General features: G+C 48.0%; 2 long non-coding RNA genes across 3 annotated transcripts; both read left to right on the top strand.

Annotated features, from left to right (window-relative positions):
* On the top strand, nt 1–6,445 carry LOC128853530 (uncharacterized). Its single transcript, XR_008452123.1, has 3 exons — nt 1–59; nt 1,404–1,535; nt 5,994–6,445. It is a non-coding gene; the product is annotated as an uncharacterized LOC128853530 (long non-coding RNA).
* Nucleotides 6,446–6,886: 441 nt separating this feature from the next.
* Nucleotides 6,887–17,978, top strand: LOC128853529 (uncharacterized). 2 transcript variants are annotated; one of them, XR_008452122.1, is made up of 4 exons: nt 6,887–7,401; nt 10,827–10,963; nt 14,217–14,406; nt 16,723–17,978. It is a non-coding gene; the product is annotated as an uncharacterized LOC128853529 (long non-coding RNA). The 2 variants fall into 2 exon arrangements; XR_008452121.1 differs by having other exon boundaries at nt 6,887–10,963.
* The last annotated feature ends 697 nt before the right edge of the window (nt 17,979–18,675 follow it).

Raw genomic sequence — 18,675 nt, 5'->3', positions numbered from 1 at the left:
AAAAAAAAAAAACCAACCCGGTTTTGAGCATCGTCCCATCAGGAGAGCTGTCACTTAAGGTAAGTCGCTGGAAAGCTTTGTCATCTTGCGAACCGCGCGTGGAAACCTGCTCTAGGGAGGTGGCAGGGCTGCAGGAGCCTGGGCTTTCAGCGCTGCCGGCTAGGAGAGGAGCAGATGTGCTGGCTGCCGCAGTCTGCTCGCTTTCAAAATTGGGGAAAAGAAGAGAGAGAGGCAGGGGGGGAAAAAAAATCGAAGAGGAAAAAGCTCTCTCCCCTCCCAGCCCGTTGCAGGCCGCACTGCAGTGCTGTGGGTCTGTCCCGCTGCAACCTCTGCAGAGAGAGAGGGGGAGTACCCCGTCTTCCAGATTCACTTTTAAAGTTTTCAGTGATAATTTAATGCCTTTTAAAAGAAAGATAGATACTGATCGGGTTTCCAAACTCCCTCCGCGTTATTCGCGAGCAGTTGTGAGCAGCCTCCAGGGCGCCTGTCACATCTGTGACACAACCAAGAGGGATTTCACATCAGGGAATTCTTTTTTTTCTTTTTTCCCCCCCCCCCCCCTCCCCTTCTCGCCTTCTCATCATCTACCTCCTCTCCGCAAAATAAATCCTCCTGCAGAAAGCACGAGCCCTCCTGTTCCCGAGGCAAGAGAGAACTTTAGGGATGGGGACAGGCAGGGGAGAGCCCTGGGCAAACCCCAGGCCGGGGATAGGCACCCGTGGAGGGGTAGGAGGAGAGAGGCAGTTATTTCTGGAGCTTTTCCCTTGAAGAGGAGGAGAATGGGCTGCTCCAGCTGTCTGGAGTGGCAGCAGCCCCTTCTCCATCCCGCCTGGGGCCGTTGAGTGCGGGGCAGAGCGCGGAGCACGGATGCTGCTCAGGGAACGGGAAAAAAACACGGCCAAAATAACTTTTTTTCGGGAAGAGAACACCTTCCCCGGGTGACTACAGCCCCGGAGTGGCTGGTGCAGAATGAACCCTCCGCTTGTCGCTGTATTTATTTTTATTTTTTGCTTGGGAGCGCATCGCTGACCCCGAGCTTTGCTCCCCGTGAGCCGCGAAAAGGGTGTTTTTCGTTGCTTTACGTCGCTCTGCCACTGAATCTCCCCGACCTGCCCCCCCTGAACACCCGAGGATGGAGCTCGAACTGCAATACAAAGAGCTCGAGTAAAATCCACTTTCAAAGCCGTCGCCACCGGCTGCGTTTCCACTAGGAAATAAAATATCTCCGAGTAAAAAAAAAACCCCTCTCAGTTGAAATCAAACCATTTCCCTTTAAAGAAAATCAGTCCCAGCACGAGCGTCCTTTCCTCTCCTCGCAGGATCTTTTCAGAGCGTGAAGATTTGGTTCCCGATGTATTTACTATAGCCAGCAAACATTAAAAAATGCAAATATACCGATCCAGTTTTTATAGGCCTCTCCGTGGGAATGGCAGAAGCGCTGGAGGGTTTTAAACCGAGCTCGTTAGCTGCGGGAAGAAGAGTTTTGGGGAGGCAAAACCTGGCCGTGTCTTGTCTGGTGAAGGAGGGGGATGATGGTGAGCGGGGCTGGACGGGCCTTGGAGGGATGGAACAGGGAGAAACCCACCGGGAAGAAGGGCTGGTGTTGACACTTAATTGCTTATAAAACATTTGCGCGGGTCGCGGAAGCGTTTTCAGGTTTAAGATGGGTTTTTGGAGGGAAGAGGATGAGAAAGGTTCTGGGCTGAAGATGCGGGTTGGTTCCCACAGGTGAACCTTTTTTTTGCTGTTGTTTGCTGCTGGTTTGGGTGCTTTATTGGGGCCCACCCCCAGCCGGGCAGAGATGCGGGGAAGGGAAAAGAAGAAGAAAAATATCATCTAGAGCAATCAGGCTTGTTAATCCCGGCCCCTCATATTCCCGGTGAGCACCCCCGGCCCCGCTGCTCTTCCCGATCTGCTCCTTCCCCAATCCGCTCCCTTCCCTCCCCCGCCCCGAAAAAAAAATCGGCAGTGTTTTGTATAAAAATAGACAAATCTGAGCTTTCTTCCTTTTCCTGCTCCGAAGGTATTTTTACTAGCTAATTGCTTAAGTGAAGTCAACTTTGCAACCAGGCCGGGTGTAATCCGAGTATGGAAATGTATATAGGTGGTATTGTTAGAGGAGGGCTGGGTGCTGCTCGGAGAGGGCCCGGGGTGTTCCTGCAAGCCCGGACCACCCAGAGCGAGGGGAGTGACCGCCTCACGTCCCCCTCCCCGCTGCCCCTGTTTTGCATTAACACCACCCGCAGTTCCCTCCGATCCTTTTTCCCTACGCTGGATTTTTGTTTTTCAGTCGCGGTCATCCCCGTGGCCGTTGGCCCCAAATCCGCGGCAAATTGATCCCTAAATGTTTATTTAAAGCCGAAGGGATGCGTTCAAGTGAGGGTCTCAAGGCTGGGGAGAGGGACCCTGGGGAGGTGAAGGGCCAAGTGAGATGAGGCTTTTTTTTGAGGGGGACACACGCACCCCCCAACTATTTTTGCCGATGCATCGCACGGCAACACGCGTGTGCCCGGTTGCGGGAGTGCTCTTTCCCGGGAGCGGCCAGAGCTCAGCCCCTCGCATCTCAAAATCTCCAAGACCGAATGAGACCTCAAGGAGATTTTGGGAAGAAAAAAATCAAGCCGAAATTGGGAGAGAGTGCAAAGTATAGTTGCCGAAGGTCCTAAGGCGGCTGAGGGGGGGCGGGAGGGGGGGGGGGTGAGGACTGGCTGTCAGCCGCTCTGCTCAGGCAGAAGTTCAGATTTTGGTCAGAAAGGGATTTTTTTTTTTTATATTAAAAAAAGGAAAATCTTACGCTCCTTCCCCCCCCGCCCCGCTTTGTCTCCCTTTTCCCCTCTCTGCCCTTCCCGAGTTCCTCCCCCTCCAAGCCCGCATTTTCCATGACGTCCTTCGATGAAATATTGCAGCACAGGAATTTACAGCTTTCTTCAGCGCGGGATTTTTTAGGAATTTTCTGGCAGGACCCACTCCCTCCAATACAAATCGGTTCCAGCGATAATAAACTCCGAGCGCTACCACTTAGACACAATCGCTTCCCACAGAGATCTTCAAAATATCTTCGGGTATTTATATCCCTGCTCAGGGACGGATAGCTAAAATACTTGCCCGGAGGGATGCTTTTTGACTGGCTGGGATTCAGACCCGAGGACCTGGATACAGGGAGAAACAGAAGGGCTGAGCCGGAGCAGAGGTGGGACCCGGCGAGTGATGCTCCCGGACATCCCTCAGCAAACAAGTTCACCCTTAAAGGCAGCTTGAAGTGTAAATCCAGGTGTAAATCCAGACTGGTGTTGCTGAGCCATCCATGCTTTCGCACACAAGTTTTAATCCCTAGGGGCTCCTCTAATGAGGGGACCCGGGGCTGGGGATACCCCCAAAACAAATAGAGCCCTCGGGAGGGTTTGCCCCACTCCCCCAGCTCCTTGGCAGAACCGTGTGGCACGCAGACAAAATGGGCAACCCTTTCCAGCTTTTCTAGCCCCACGCTGAAGCAGGTTAGCGGTAAAATCGGGAAGGTGGTGCAGGAGAAACATTTCGATCTGCCAAACTGGTTGGGATCGGGAATCGTTTCCACTCCCTGCCGTGTCCCGGAGCGAAAAGCCCGGCAGGGCCGGGGGGTGGACTTCCCAAGGGCTCAACCTTGTTTCCAGTCTTCTTGAATGATTTTCGTTGTCTTTTATTTTCCCCCCCCCCAACTTTAACACAAACCCCGTTGGAATGGCACCTTTATGCAATACTAGAGGAGGGGGGCATTTTTAGCGTCAAAGCAGACAAGGGTCACCGCCCGCCCGTTTCAGAGCATCACACAAAATCCGTCTGCGCGGAGAGGTGAGAAAGGTTAAAACGGAATAACCCAAATCAAGAAGGAAAGGTTTATTTTCTTGCACGGGTACTAAAAGCCGTCGGGACGGTATACGGTCGGGCTTAATAATAACCAAGCAAGTGGCTTTGTCTACTCTTAAATATAGGGAGACATGCGGAAAATAAACTCGATGAGTTTGGGTAAGGGTCTGGGGTCTTTGTGCTGCCCCTCGATGCTCAGTCCCTGAGGACAGCAGTGCCTGGACCTCGGTCCCCTGGGCAGGAGGTGCGGGGACCTGGAAAACCCCGAGGGGCCATTGGGGTGACCTGCACGGTCCCGGCGATGGTGCAAAGCCCCGACCCGGTCCCCGGTGCTGCGAGTCCGGGTGGGCTCCTCGGAGGGAGAAAGGACCTGGGGAAGGGGTGGACCTGGGATCACGGAGGCAGGAGCATCACCCTGCCCAGGGGAAACCGGGGTGCAAAACCCAGTGGCTCCCTAGGGCAAGGATCCACAACAACCCCCCCCTGCCCTTTATCACCTGCCGAACACGGCAAGATGAGGCAAGAACAACAGCTGCCAGCGAAGGATGCTGAGGGCAATGTTGCCCTCGGGAAAGCAGGACAAGACTGGCACCGTCTCCGGGCCGTGACAGTGATCTGCCGGGAGATACCGACCTGCGCAGGCACTTGGCCCGGAGAGGAACCCCCCAGGGGGGTCTCGGCGTGCGAGAAGGTCGCTGGTGCAGCAGAGGGGTTTTTCCCCCTCTGGTCTCTGCCTGCGGAGCTCCCACACTGTCCCGGGACCGGCCCGGGCCGCCCCAATTGCAAAAGCGGCTTTTGCTGGAGGGAGCCCCGGAGCATCCCTTGGGGGGGGAAAAGCCAAACTCTCCCGTGGGCAGTTTCCCGGGTCCTTTGCTGCAGAGAGAGGCCTTGCAGCCCCCCCGGCAAAGGGGCAGCACACTGCAGGAGCTGGGGGGGGGAGGGTGGAGAGTGCTGCACCGTCCAAGGCAAAGACTTTGCCTGCCCGGTCCAAGGGCAGCCCGCACAGCGACCGCCTGTGGCCCGGGGCAACCTCATGCCTATTTGAACCTCGTTTCTACGATAAACCCCACGTTTAAACTCCATTCCAACCCAAAGCGGTGTGTGACTCATATTCACAAACAACGCGAAAGATCCCCTCTGTAAATAACTTCAGTTCCCCTCTCGCCGCTCCCCTCTTTGCAGAGACGCGGGGAGGGCTTTCCTTGGAAGTTGTCCCGGCAAAAAAATTGTTTTCCATCGTTATTTTTTGTTCTAAATTTGTAAATTCCTAACTAACGAGGTATCACTTAATTGGTGGACACCGGCATCTCTGTAGAGCACCAGCGGGCTCTGGAGCCACACTACGGGGTGCTGCAAATTCATGATCCCTTTTACTTTGCAGTTACCAGCACAGAGATTTAAAAGACATCAAAAATTAGTTAATCATATTTCCTACCTCCTTAGCAAAACAGAAGAGCGTCCGGTGAAACGATCCCTTTTGCACAGTAGGTCCCTACCTAAATATTAAAAGCGATTTTCTGGGGGCTTAAAAAAAACTGTTCTGCGGGGAATAGCGCGTTCGTTTGGCTTTCCTGGGAAAGATACTCAGGTGATATGCGAAATGCCCGACCCAGGTGAAAAGACTTTCTGCAGCACTGGGTATTACCCCCCCGGAGTTAACTGATTTCTGCAGCAAAGCAGCTGTTTTTGGTGCGAATCAGATTGATAACGGGAACCGGTGAATCCATCTTCCCCCTGCGCATCTGGGTTTCTTGGGGAAGGAGATGTGCGTGTGAGAAAGCCGGGGATGAAAGGGGAAGAAATCTAGGGTGGGAAAGAAAAAGGTGTGGAAATCACAAAAAAATTCGAATAACGAACCCAGAGATCGTTACGCTTTTGCCGTTTTCAGAATCGCGCACTGAATTCGCCCCAGAGCGTTTCGCAGAGCATCCTCAGCTCCCCACTCTTAAACTCCGTCAAATTACACTTCTTATAATATATCAAATAATTTTCTATCTATTGCCCTCAAAATCGATGAATGAGGGAATTTCTGCCTGGCTCCCAGGGCGCTGGAAGAAAATCCCTTTCTCCAGCGGATTTCGCCGGCTACCTGCGAGGAAAGGTGCTGCCCTAAGGTTTAGGTTGCAGCATAACATTTTTTTTTCTTACAGGATTATTCGTTTCGCCTTCGGAAACGATCGAATTTGAACGCTTCGCTCAAAGAACGGCGGGATGGAGGACTTTTCTCCCCCTCGCAGGAAGCGGGGGTCGATGGAGCTGCCGGGCAGGGGCATCCCCGGGGCTCCCGTGTTCCCCACACTCTTGGGACTAAACCAAATACAGACGTGCTGTGAAATCTGCACCCGTACATCAGAAAAAGTATTTTTCTTTACACCGAGAAGAGATTTTTAGGGCAAAGCTGGAGCGGGACCATAGGTCTGGTTTGTCCCGCAGCCCTCGAGGAGGAGAACAGAAGTGACTCCTCATACTGAAATAGATAAAGGAGTACAGAGACTGATCTGAGTGGGAGAGAAGGAGAGAGAACAGGAGAATGAGGAAGAAGAAAGATAGAACGAAAAACAACTACATAGAGTAAGAGAGAAAAAGGCAGAGAAAAAGAGGAGAGGAGAGAAGAGAAAAGGAAAGGAAAGAAAAGAAAAGAAAAGAAAAAAGGGAAAAGAAAAGAAAAACTAGAGAGAGTGAATACAAAAAGAGAGAAATAAAGAGAAAAAAGAGAAAATAAGACAGACAAATGAGAAGAAAGAGAAAGGGTAAAAGAAAGAGAGAAAGGGTAAAATAACGAAACGGAGATACAGGGGAACAGAAAAAAAGATGGAAAGAAAAAATAAAAAAGAGAAAAAGAAAACTAGAGAGTAAGGAAAGCTGTAAAGAAGGAAAGAGAAAAAGAAAGAAAAAGAGAGAAAAAGGCAAAGAGAGTGAAAGAGAAAGAGGCAAAGAAAGAAATAAAAAGGAAATGGAAGGAAGAGAGGAAGAGTGATAGAAAATGTAAGGAAGGAAGAAATAAGAAACAAGGACAGAAAGGAAGGAAGAAAAAGAGAAAAAAGGAAAAAAAGATTTTATGAATTTATAAATAACTGAAAAAAATTAGGAAGAAAAGAGAGAAAACTAAGAATAGGAGAGAGAAGGCAGGAGGGGAGGGAAGGCAAGAAACTGAATTAAAAAAGCGAAATTACTTTCCTGGCAAACCAATAGTAAGATATAGACAATATAATTTTCCCCTGGAAAAGAGAGTGAGCCGGGAGTGGATTCTCCTCGGGCAGACCCCGCTCCCGGAGCCGCCACCCGAGCCCCGGGGCGCCGCGAAACGGGGGGCAAAAAGGATCCCCGCTCCCAGTTTATATTTGGGCAGAGGATTTGGTTCTATGTTTTATTATTTCCCTAATCTTTTCCCGGTGAGAAGAATTGACTGTACACTCCCCCGGGCTGGGACACGAAAGAGAACGCAGGTTTAACACCGAGTCCCGCGTGGGTTCTCCGCACCGCTCCTGTCCCCTTAAACCCGGCTTAATACCCGCCTAAAAGCGGCGCGACCGGCTCCTCATTTACTCCCCTGGCTTGGTAGGTGGCCGTGTATATTTTTGTTGAAGTAGTGTTTATGTTAATGAAAAAGGCTGAGATTACAAACAGACCACTGAATGCCCGGGATGTTGCTGCTGGATTGGTCTAAACTGTGTACTTTCAACCTAATCAGTTTTGGGGAGCAAAAATGATTTTTTTTTTCCTTCTAAATGAATTTTTTTGGGTTTTTTTTTTGCAGAAAAACATTTGAGATGTTTGGGGAGCCTTGTGCCACTCCTTTCGCCCCTGGTTTTGGGGCTGCATGTCCCCGCTTAGTGGGCAGGGATGGAGAGTTGCAGGGAAAAGCATCTCTGAATATTAGCCATAAAACCCAACGAAAACGAGCGCTGGGCTCCAGGAGGCAGGCAGGGGAACAGGAGGTTCAGCTCAATCTCCCCAAGTCCCCCCGACTCCATTGAGGGGTTCCTGGTGGGAAACGGGACTGTGTCCCGTGAAATCTCAGCTATGCTGGGGGAACAGTAAACGCCTTGCAGATGGGTCGTGCTCAGGGGCTTGTCTTTGCCCAGTGGAGAACCTGAAATTAGCTCAAAAAAACCATTTAGGATGGTAAACACCCCCCACACACCCTCCCCAAACCATACATTTACATGTATATGTATATGTATATGTATATGTATATGTATATGTATATGTATATGTATATGTATATGTATATGTATATGTATTTATAATTTCAGTCTTTTAAAATGCTAACTAAGATGGAACGAATCATTCAATCTACATTATAATACAAGAGTTTTTTTTGAGGGGGACACCAATCATCACCCTGTTACTTTGATTTCAGAGTCTAACTTTGGGCTCCACCTCCTTCTGGTTTCCTTAACAAAACCCCACTTTCCAAAATTATTCCTCCCCCCAAGCTGTTTCTATCCCTCTCTGCATTTGCATGTTTGATGTGTTGATAGTTAAGAAATCAGATTTTTATGGACATTTTCCCCCACTGGATAATTTCCCAGCCTGGAAGGATCCAGTTTGGTGCTGGTGAGTGGGTTTCTCTCCCCAAGGAGCTCTGTGAGCAAATGTGTGCGCAGCATTTGGCATCCTGCTCCTTTTCAACACTTTCCTTTTGTGGGCAAAAGCTCTCTGCAGAGGAGCCTCTCTGGCAGATCCAGGGAAACCTGGAGGATTCGTACATTCACATGTTTTACTACTGTAATGATTCCTCGTTGACTAAAGCACAGAGAAAATTAGAGCTTAAACAAGTTGCTGTTGGACGGGGATATGAGCAAAATTTGGGGTGAGTGAAATTTCGGCAGGGAAGGGATTCAAGAAAATAAGAGGAAAAGGGGAAACAAGAAAACCCTAGCCGATGTTTTCCCCATGCAACGGCTGTGCTGCACGAGAGCTGCAGGGGGGATTTCTCCCGCATTTGGCTGGGTGGAGAAACACCTTGAAAACAGCTTTTTCTCCCTTAAAATATGTGTAGGGAATCAAACCGTGTTCTTGTAGAAAAGGAATATCCCCAGTACAGGGCATAGAGCTGACCACAGAAAGGCTTTCTTTGTTCTCTCCTTGCACCTGGAATTAACCTTTATCCCACGATGCCTTTTCCCCCCCTCTTCTTTCTTTTTTTGAGGGGGGAAAACGTTGTTTTTCCCAGTGACATTAAGTGATTCTTTAGGAGGGATTGTCAGGGCAAATAGAACCCCAAGCCTGCTAGAGCAGATGGCTTTGGAGAAAATGCCACCAAAGGTAAGCCCGGTCCGCTAGAGCCAGTTAGGCCCTGCAGAAGTGCCGGGGCTGGGGGGCAGCAGGCCAGGGGTTCAAGGTGACCCCCAAACCCACAGCCACTCACTGGTGCCCACCCTGAAGCAGGGACAGCCCTTGTGCCGGTCGCTGTGGGCAGCCCCTGGATGAGGACCAGCTACAGCATAGGCACAAAGGCTGTCCCCTACCCTGAAACACGCACACGTGCACACACACAGACACACGTACGCACACTCAAAGACACCCCCCCCGCTCCTCTAACCCCCCACATCCGACCGCGCTGCTCTCTAGAAGCACTAATGATGCCGCAGACCAGCTATGCGGTGTGAGGCAAAAGCAGATGAAAGTGATGTCACATTAATGTCAGCTCACAACTCGAGCCCACACAGCCTTGATTGCTCTTATTAATCTTGCCAATTTGTCTGTCAGCACTTGGCTAATCCCTAAATAGCCTCCCAACAGGTGCTTTATGCTTCCGCCACATCCCTGCTCCCCAGCAACCCCCAGGAGCTCCGCTCACCCTCCCTCATGACACCGGCTTTCTCCTGTCCATCTGGGACCAACTCTTTTCCCCTGGGAGGGCTGGAGGGGAGAGAGGTGACTTTGCAGATGTTGTTTAGTCTGTCCAAAGAGAGGTCAGAGCTCTGAGCTTCCCAAAAGGAAGTGATGACTGGTGGGGAAGGGAGATGCTGGAGAAATGAGGGGGCAGCGGGGCGGGGGAATTACCTGAGGATGAGCAAATCCTCTGCATGGGGTTAACCTCACAGTGCAATTAGGAAACACATTTACAACACCCTCCTCTCCAAATATTGCAAAATAGCGAGCCACTTTTCCTTTACTTGTCATGGATTTGGTGGTTTTATTGAGAGGGGAGAGAAAATTAAAACTAAAGGTCCGAACTGAAGTTGCAGTGGAAAAGCCACTTTACACCCTAAGCAGTTTTATCCTGCAGTTAAGCTGAGAGTCGATTATTTTCTCTACTACAGTACCAGAAAATCTACTGGCTTATTATAGTGTATATTTCTTTATAAAGTACCAGCCATGTATTGAGTAGAAGACTAAAGTTATTGCATTGTACGACTTAATCCTCCTGATGTTGTTCTTTAGAGTAGTAATCTTAATCACAAAACACAGATTTTGTGTTTAAGACTATTAACTCTTAAATCCAATTAACTGCAAACCCCTATTAAACCGCTAAAGGGGAGTCCAGGCTGCTTTCCTGCCTCTGCATTAAATAAAAATGAATGGTTTCTTTCCGTTTGGCAGCTCTGCTGCATTAAATGGTTTGCTCACAGCTTACAAGCCCTGTGCATGGCTGTGGTTTCTCCCTGTGATTCACCTGGGAGATGGTCTGGTCTGGAGGAAGAACTGCCAAACCCGTTTTTGGTGCAGCAGGATCCTATTTTGTATCCAAAGTCGGCTTGGGCTCTTTCCAACCTTGTGCTCAGGACAGCAGGAAGGAAGAGCTTTCAGGAGCATCTTCAACCATTTATCCGAGAGCCTGGTCCAAAGTGGTCCATGGGAAATATATCCACTAATTGAGCTCAGGGCTGCTCATCATTAACCCTTGGGTGCTTCGGATCCCATCCTAAAAACTCTATAAAAATACCAGTCATGACTGCAAGCTATTTCACTCTGTCCTGACCTGGATTTATTATTGGGAGACAAAGAGATTTTTCTTTTTCTTTCTCCACAAGCCATTTATTTCATCCAATAAGATTATCCATCACGGTGCGCTGGAACTGACCTACGAGCCGAGGATATTCTTAGATACGCGGCATGTCAGGAAACGGCTAGCAGCCCTGGGTGATGCAAATATTTGGATGACCAAGAGGTAGGAAGGACTGTCCAAATGTTTACTAAAGGCTGTTGATAGCCTAAGGATTTATAACTAGTGCATAATGTCTGCCCCCACACAGCTCCTCTAGCAGGTGCATCTAGTTTCAACATGACACATGGTATGTGTGTGCTGTGTGAAAGGGGATGCAGGAAAAAGCCAGTTTCACAGGTCTGGACTCCTTTCTTCCAGCTCTCTCAAGCTGTTTTCTGGTTTGGAGCCCATGGAGCAGCAAGACAGGAGCCCAGAATCCACTCCAATAGTGCATGTCCCTGACAGCAACTCAAACCATTGCTAACGTTTAAAAAGCAAAACACAAACAGTGAGACTGTTTAGTTGAAATTTCCTAAGTGAAAACAATGCCCTGAATTATGTAAGCCCATCAAAATATTCCCTGTCACACTCCTTTGGTAATGAGGTGGAGGAAATTCATGACATTGCTCTAGTTATTGTTCTTGGCATTTCACTTCCTAATTTCCACCACCAGAATTTGATCTCTTCTGTCTCACAGTAAGCCCTAATTGCTGCTATAGGCATATCAGAAATGCTAACAGATAAATTTTAACCATTTCTGGCGTCAAAATAGTTACAGTTTTTCAGTGGTGGTGCAGACCCCACTGGAAATGTCCCATACCTATTGCCAGGTAGCCTCTACCTCTGCTCTTCCAACCAAAATCGGTGTATACACCCAATATAGACCAGGTTGACTGACTAAGACTGGAAATATACTCAAGGGAATATTTAGTACCTTGCCCAAAGCCAGCTCTGGTACCTGGATACCCCATCCTATAACCTACCATCTTGATGCCACTGCCTCAGCAGGTGGTTTGCAGGATCCAGAGAGACCTCAGAAGGCTCCAGCCCGACCTTCTGCTCAAAGCAAGCCCATCACCAATGCTAGATTGTGTCAGCCGTGGCTTTGTTCTGCTGAGCCTTGAAAACCTTCAAGGACAGAGTCCAGCAACCATGATTACTGAGAGTACAGGCAGAAAAGCTGCTGTCAGTGCGCTTGTGTCCATCCAACCGGGCTGTCCAGCTCAGCTATCAAAGCAGCAGCTGCTTTGGCTGTAAGCAGTTCTGCTACCACGTTACTGAGAAACAGCATCCTGTGAAATGGGAGAAATCAGCGTAGAGTTGGGTCATTCAAGGCTGGTAATCAACATCCCCTCCACTATTTTGCAACTTTTGACTGTGCTGGGAACATGATCACACGCGTTTAGCATGCTGCAGATGCCCAGGCAACGTGCTTGCCTCTAGTAACCAACAGCAATTTTATCTGCTGCAGAAAAGCCTTTAATTCATTACAGCCCCGAACTAGTAGACTTTACCGACTACTCAGATGGGGAATACAATGAGCCTATTGTTTTCCAAGGGAAGATTTCTTAGTTGCACGCTGTTGCGTAAACTGTATGTTTTCTATTTGTTACCTGATTCATTTCAATGAGCCTCTTTAGATAGAGTTAAGGTCATTTGCCATCCCACGCTGAAGCAACGGAAGAAACTGTCGCAGGCTGTGGACCAGATTATTAGCATTACCTCCTTTGGTTTGTTTAAAAAACTAAGAAGAGAACTTGGTGTTCTTCTAGGGAGAAGAAATTGTGTAATAAAATATATGGGAAAAAAGAAGTAAGTGCATGCTCAAATTCCAAAGTCATCTGTTGTACTTGACAGTGTTTTTTTATATATATGAAAAGAATTCAGTCCTGGTTTTGATGTCATATTCACAGTATGACCTTAGATGTGGAGTCATAACTCAGACTAATCTGAATCCCTCTCTCCTTAAGCATATTTCTTAACAATTACCCATCAATGATAGAGATGCACTTCCTAGGGGAGGACCTTAAGCCATCATCTGGCTCCAAATCGGAGAGAAGCAAGGAAGAACCAATCACCTCTGGTAAAATGGTTGGTTGGTAGCTCCAAATTCTTGCTGGGGTTGGTAGTCCCTGGACCAGATGTCCCAGGGACCGGCATTGCAGGTGTAGAGAGATCAGGAGCAGGGCGTTAACTGTGGCATTGCTTTTGCCACAAGAGTGAATGTTTCTTCTGCACACACATGTGTTGCTTATCCTGTGGTCATACTGTGCACAGTCCAAAAATCTTCTTGATGGCCACACCAACCATATTTATGCCTCAATATGTTCAGTTTTTCTTAGCTGTGAGCCTTGGGATTATATTTACATTCCAATGGGGATATGCTATGGGGCTGGAAGAATCTTCCGGCAGGTATTCTTCCATGGAGACAGGCCAGCGGGATTGAGTATTGGTGTGGGTGGCTCTCTTACCTTTCCCCAGACCCAGGGTTCGCTCAGTGTATGCAGCACAGTGGGAATGTGAGGGATTAAGTGAAGGAAATGACAGGCTGAGCTGGTGGGGACCTGCACTCCATCCTCCCATGAAACTGCCCAAACTAATTCCCACTGGAGAAAGAATTCAAACTCTGTGTTATCTTCCCATACTGCTGGGCCTCTGGGTTGGGAACTCGTATCCTTTTTTCCAGCCAGCTGTTTTGTGGATGGGTTATGACTTTTCAAATACTGTGGACACAGTAATTATGAGATTTAAAAAGATGGTAAAAGGATTGAGTATGAGGCATTCCAGACCAGAACTGCAGTCCTAAAGCCTCACCTTGCCTGTTGTCTGAATCTAGAAGTACCCACATTGCATGGGGGCAATTGCAGGCTCGAATCTCTCTGGCAGAAGAGAGAACTTGCTGCTGACCCACTGCAGGTCTATTCTCTAGACACAGTGTCAGAGTGGTTCTAGAGTAGAAAAGCCACCAATACCAGCTTTCAAAGAGGGTGTTGAGGGATGGAGGTCACTTTTCTGGTTTGGCATTCACTACTCTTTTCCAGCTTGCTCAAAGCAGCCACACTTGGAATCGCTGCCTTTAGGTAGGTATGTGCTCAACCCTGACCATCCCTAAATCCTGAAATTTAAGCATCTCACATGTTCCTTTCTCTCTTTGAAGAGCTGCGGCTCTTTGTCTCACCTTTGCTACTGAAGTCCAACCAGGAGCAAGTTGCAAAACCAGAGGGATTTGGCCCAGGGTTAACTAAAGCAGAAACGAATGAGCTCAGTCCCTGGTATGCTCCAGTGCATTTGGGCTTGGAGGCTGTGAGCTATGGCTTGTGGTTCAGACCAGCATCGTGCTTTTAGCTGTATATAATTAGATGTTTTTCTAAAGAAAACCATTACTGACAGATTGAAAGGGTTTTATTCTACATTTTTTTCCTGCCTCGTCTACCAGGGAACATGCAAGGCTTCCTTGAACTCCACTTCCTTGGAGTAAATCACAGTGTGAGGCTGCCTTATCTCAACCAGAGACCCTGCAGAGGAATGTTGCACTGTCCAGCCCTCGGGCCACCCACCTCTGATCCCAGGCACCAGCATCTGCACCAGGTCCAAGCTCTGACCCTTCAGAGGCACATTTTCGCAAGGTCAGGAGGTTGGGTGGTAAAAGGGGAACAGCAAAGAGGCAGTTGAGTGTGTCTCTGCAAAGAGATTTCAGGGGGATGTTTACTCTGGCCATTAAATGCAGATTTGAGCCTGTTGTCCTCTCCAGATTTGCCATTCATCTCTGCTGTTTGCATGCAACCATGCATCAGGCACAAACACAGTCCCAGCTTCAAAGACTTCTGGATGAGGGTGACCCATGCATGTTCTGTACCCTTGGTCCTTGCTCACGCAGCTTGGTCCCAATCCCAAGGAAGGATTGGGTAAGGCAGCCAGCCCTGCTAGGGATCATCTTATACCTGGATCCTTCGGAGGGCAAAGAGGATGCTTTTAGCATGAGCTGCAACTGAGATGCTGGGGTATACCCAAAGGGAAACATAAATAAACAGAATAAATAAGCAAATTGCAGAGAGCACATAGAAGGAGGGGAGAAATAGCCCTGTCAGATGGACGTAGATCGGTGTCCATCTCAAATGGATGGAGGCACAGCTCTGTGTATTGCTTTTGTCCATCACAGAACAATTATTTTCTTGTCATGTTGTGATTCACCACCTGCTCGCTTGTCAGCAGAAAGGGTTACAGAAAATACTGTTGCCCTGGACAGCTATGGTCCATTTTGTACACATTGATGAACCATTCACCCCTGTGTGGAAACAGTGTCCTTTGGGATCAGGTCAAAAAATTATTTCATATGACGTTTCTCTGTGAAATTTCTGTTGCATTTGTCAGGAAGGGCCAAATAACTGGCTTAGTCCAAGAAATAGCTGTGGAAGGGGTCACTGAATGTGGTCTGACCATCCTTCAGGAAGAGGGAGAGACTGTTTCTCTGTGCATCACACTACTTTCCCAGGAGATATTTCAGGGGAAGAAGAGAATGCTCCAAGCAAAATTCTTTTCTTTTCTTAATTTGCTGAACTGAAAACAGTTATTATTTTTGCACAGATTATTTTTTTTTTTGCAGTCACTTGTGTATAAGTATTTCTTGAACAAGGGAAAAACATAATTTCCTTTTCTCTGAGGGCTGGTCCCAATAAAGGAGATGAAGACTCCAATCTGTTGCCTGGTGGGATAAAAATTCACTGTCTGATATAGAGGGTTGCACCGTGAATTTTTCTCTAACTACTAATTAAAATAAGCTACTCCAACTCTTATGGAGTCTTCTAAGTGAGCAACTAATTTCAGGAATGACTTACTGAGCCTGAAGTCCAGAAGGTCATTCCTGCCCGTCACCCTGCCCACGCTGCTCCTCCCTATGATCCTGTCCCTATCCCGCTGAAGATCCTCAAGGCTGAGCCACCAACCGCAGCATCCCTGAATTCAATTGCCATTTCAGCTTTTGCTTTCCGCAGTGGTAGAGCACGGGTGTCTCCCTCCCTCCCTCCCTCCTCTGCTCACTCTCTCGCCGTGCAGCTGCTCAGCTCTGCAAGCGAAAGGCTCCCAGATGTGCTTGGGAGGGAGAGAGCAGAGTCCTGAATTCCACTCTGTGCTGGGTGGACTTTTTGTATATTTTGGTTTAAGGAGAAAATATGTAAAGAGTCCTTGAAGAAAGGCTGGGGATCAGGCACGTTTCTGTGATCATACTAACCACAGGGCTAGGAGGTCCTGCAAGTCAACCGCCCTTGGCTTGCCTTCGCCTGCAAGACAGGACCAGCAGCTGACAGGCAGCTGTCAGCATCCTCGGCAGCTGAAATCCATCTACATCACACAACAGGTTCCTAAACACTTTCCTGGAGATAGCTCAAGGCAACCAGACCCTTTAAGAAAACGGAGCTTTACTCGAAAGCCAGCAAGCTTCAAAACACCTAAACACCCACGTTTGGTATTTTTCAGTATTTTTGGCTCATATGCGATGCCCGGTATCAGATCAATAAATACACACTCATAAGTGGTTTATGAAGCTGATTTCATTGCATTTTAAAAGCGTTTGGCTGTGGTACTTGGTAGCTACCTGATTATTGCGTGAGACAATACATTTATGAAATGTTTGCCTTCATTTAATCACCTCATTGATGTGTAATACAAAAATGGTATGAAACTAATTGTTTCTGTGGAAACAGGAACGCAGCAAATGATTTCATATCACAGCTTGGCAAAAGAAAAAGAAGAAACTTCTGTAATTGTTCCCATTAACCAAGCGCAAAGGATTCATGCTCAATCTCTACTACATTCTGCTTCACTTCTGCTGTGAATTAGGGGATGAAAAGTCAGCACAGAACCACATAAAAAAGCACTGAAACAAGCTGCGCTTTATTGAGCATTTGTAGTTCTGCCACCAAAACCATTTCCCTTCTGCTTTACAGGTTTCTGGCCAGCAACACCAACGACTGTCACGGCCAACCCCTTAATTTGGAGATGTCGTGCCCAGGGGCTTTAACCATGCATGAGCCATCTGTTTGCAGGAGTGAGGACATCCCTGACCATGCAACAGGACTGAGCTGAGGGTTGGAGATAGGATGAACCTCACCTTAAGGGTAAGTGCTTACGAGGCGTAGGCGAAGCCGACTTTTGGAGCAAGGAACTAAGGAAGCTGTTCCCAGCCTCAAACAACCGAGATGGACTACAGGGCAAATCGGTCTGTGTGTGCATGAAATAACCCAGAACTCATCTTCATTGAGGATTTCTCCTCTTCTTCTATGCACCCGGTGATTGGGTCATATCAACGGCTTTGCTGCTTTAGAAAACCACTAGTATCACTCTACTAGATGGATGCACATTTTCCAGTTTCTGAATTTTGCAGCAGCTCGGTGAGGAGCAGCAGGTCCCAGCAATGTGCTTTGTGGTAATGAACCATCACGTACAAGATCAGCCTGGCCAGTTTTAGTATGACCAATGGTTCTACATGGTGTGGTCTGCTTGTGAACCCATGCAGAGGTGTGAAATTCCTATGCACACTCCCAGTCCAGGGTGGAGACACCTCCACCATAATCCTCATTTATGGTGGGGGCTCTGCACCTAAATCCAGCCCTATCACAGTAATAAAAGGGAAAGAGCAGCACAAACCCCATCCTGGCTAACAGGCCAATGGCCACCCAACCCCACTATCTTCTCTGGAGGGACTAGGAGACATGTACCTGCTCCGTCCCCGGGATGACTGCAGAAATGTTTTCTCACTGGGCTAATTAATGTTAATTGTGCCACTTTGCTATCTCACCAGCCTTGCCCTGAACAGAGCTGATAGAGTATCAGTCAGATAAGGAGCACTCAGCATAGGTAACTGGTAAATGTTGTCAGACCTGTGGTGGGGTGAGCTGCCTTCTGGAGGAGTTCTCTCTCTTGATGAGAGTCCCAGGCACCAACCTCCTAAGAGAGACGCTGTAGTCCTAAGGATACGTGGAGGCTAGCTGAGACTGGCACACTCCTCTAAGCTTTTTAGGAGGTGCTATAAAGGATTTTGGTGACTCAGGACTTACAAACACCAGAAAAGCAAGCTGGCATTAATTTTATTGTAATTCTTCTAAAATTACTTAACATGCAGTTTATTCTTTTGAGTGGTTTTTGCTGTTGTTAATTTAACACTGTGGAAATTAAAGTTTCATAATATTGCCCTTCTCCCCCCTCCCGCCAAGAGAAATAAATTCTGTTCTTTCAACAAACGCTTTATCTCTCAGATCCTTTTGTTATTTTTCACCATCTCTGTTGACCTACATAAAGTAATTCAGCTCCTACAATGGCCTGAGCATTAGGTAGGTATTATCAACATCTGCTTACTAAAGTGGAAACTTGGACAATGCATCACTGCTGTTCTGCAATCTTTTTTTGAAAATTACTTGCAATAGAATGCTTGAAAATTTTGCAGCCAACTCAGAGAAAAGCCTTGTGTCTAAGTGTAGCGTCTGCCTATGTGTAAAATCACACATCACACATCACACCTGACAGGGAAGACACACTGGTACACAATTCCTGGCCGCATCTGTACCTACATGTCGTCTGGCACTGAGGTATCGTGGTGCTTGTTGTGAAAGCAAAGAGAGCACCACCAATTCATTTGACGGAGGAGTCAACAGAGCTTGTTCATGGCCATCAAAGTCAATGGCAGGGCAACTCACACAGCTGAGAAATCTTCTGGGTCCTCTAACCCAAAGCTTGGGACATTTTTCATGTCAAGTACCTCCACGTACAAGAGCAACACAGGAGAGACAGATAGGCAGACAGAACATTTTCTTCCTCAAGGTAACTCAGTCATCTGCTTTTCCTTTTACCCTGCAAGCCTGGTCCACTTTCAGTTTGGTTTAAGTTACTGAAGTTTCTCAGCT

This window comes from Cuculus canorus, chromosome 13 (assembly GCF_017976375.1).
Source record: "Cuculus canorus isolate bCucCan1 chromosome 13, bCucCan1.pri, whole genome shotgun sequence".
NCBI lineage: Eukaryota > Metazoa > Chordata > Aves > Cuculiformes > Cuculidae > Cuculus > Cuculus canorus.
The sequence above is the reverse complement of the archived record's forward strand: the minus strand, read 5'-3'. Positions and strand labels throughout refer to the sequence as shown.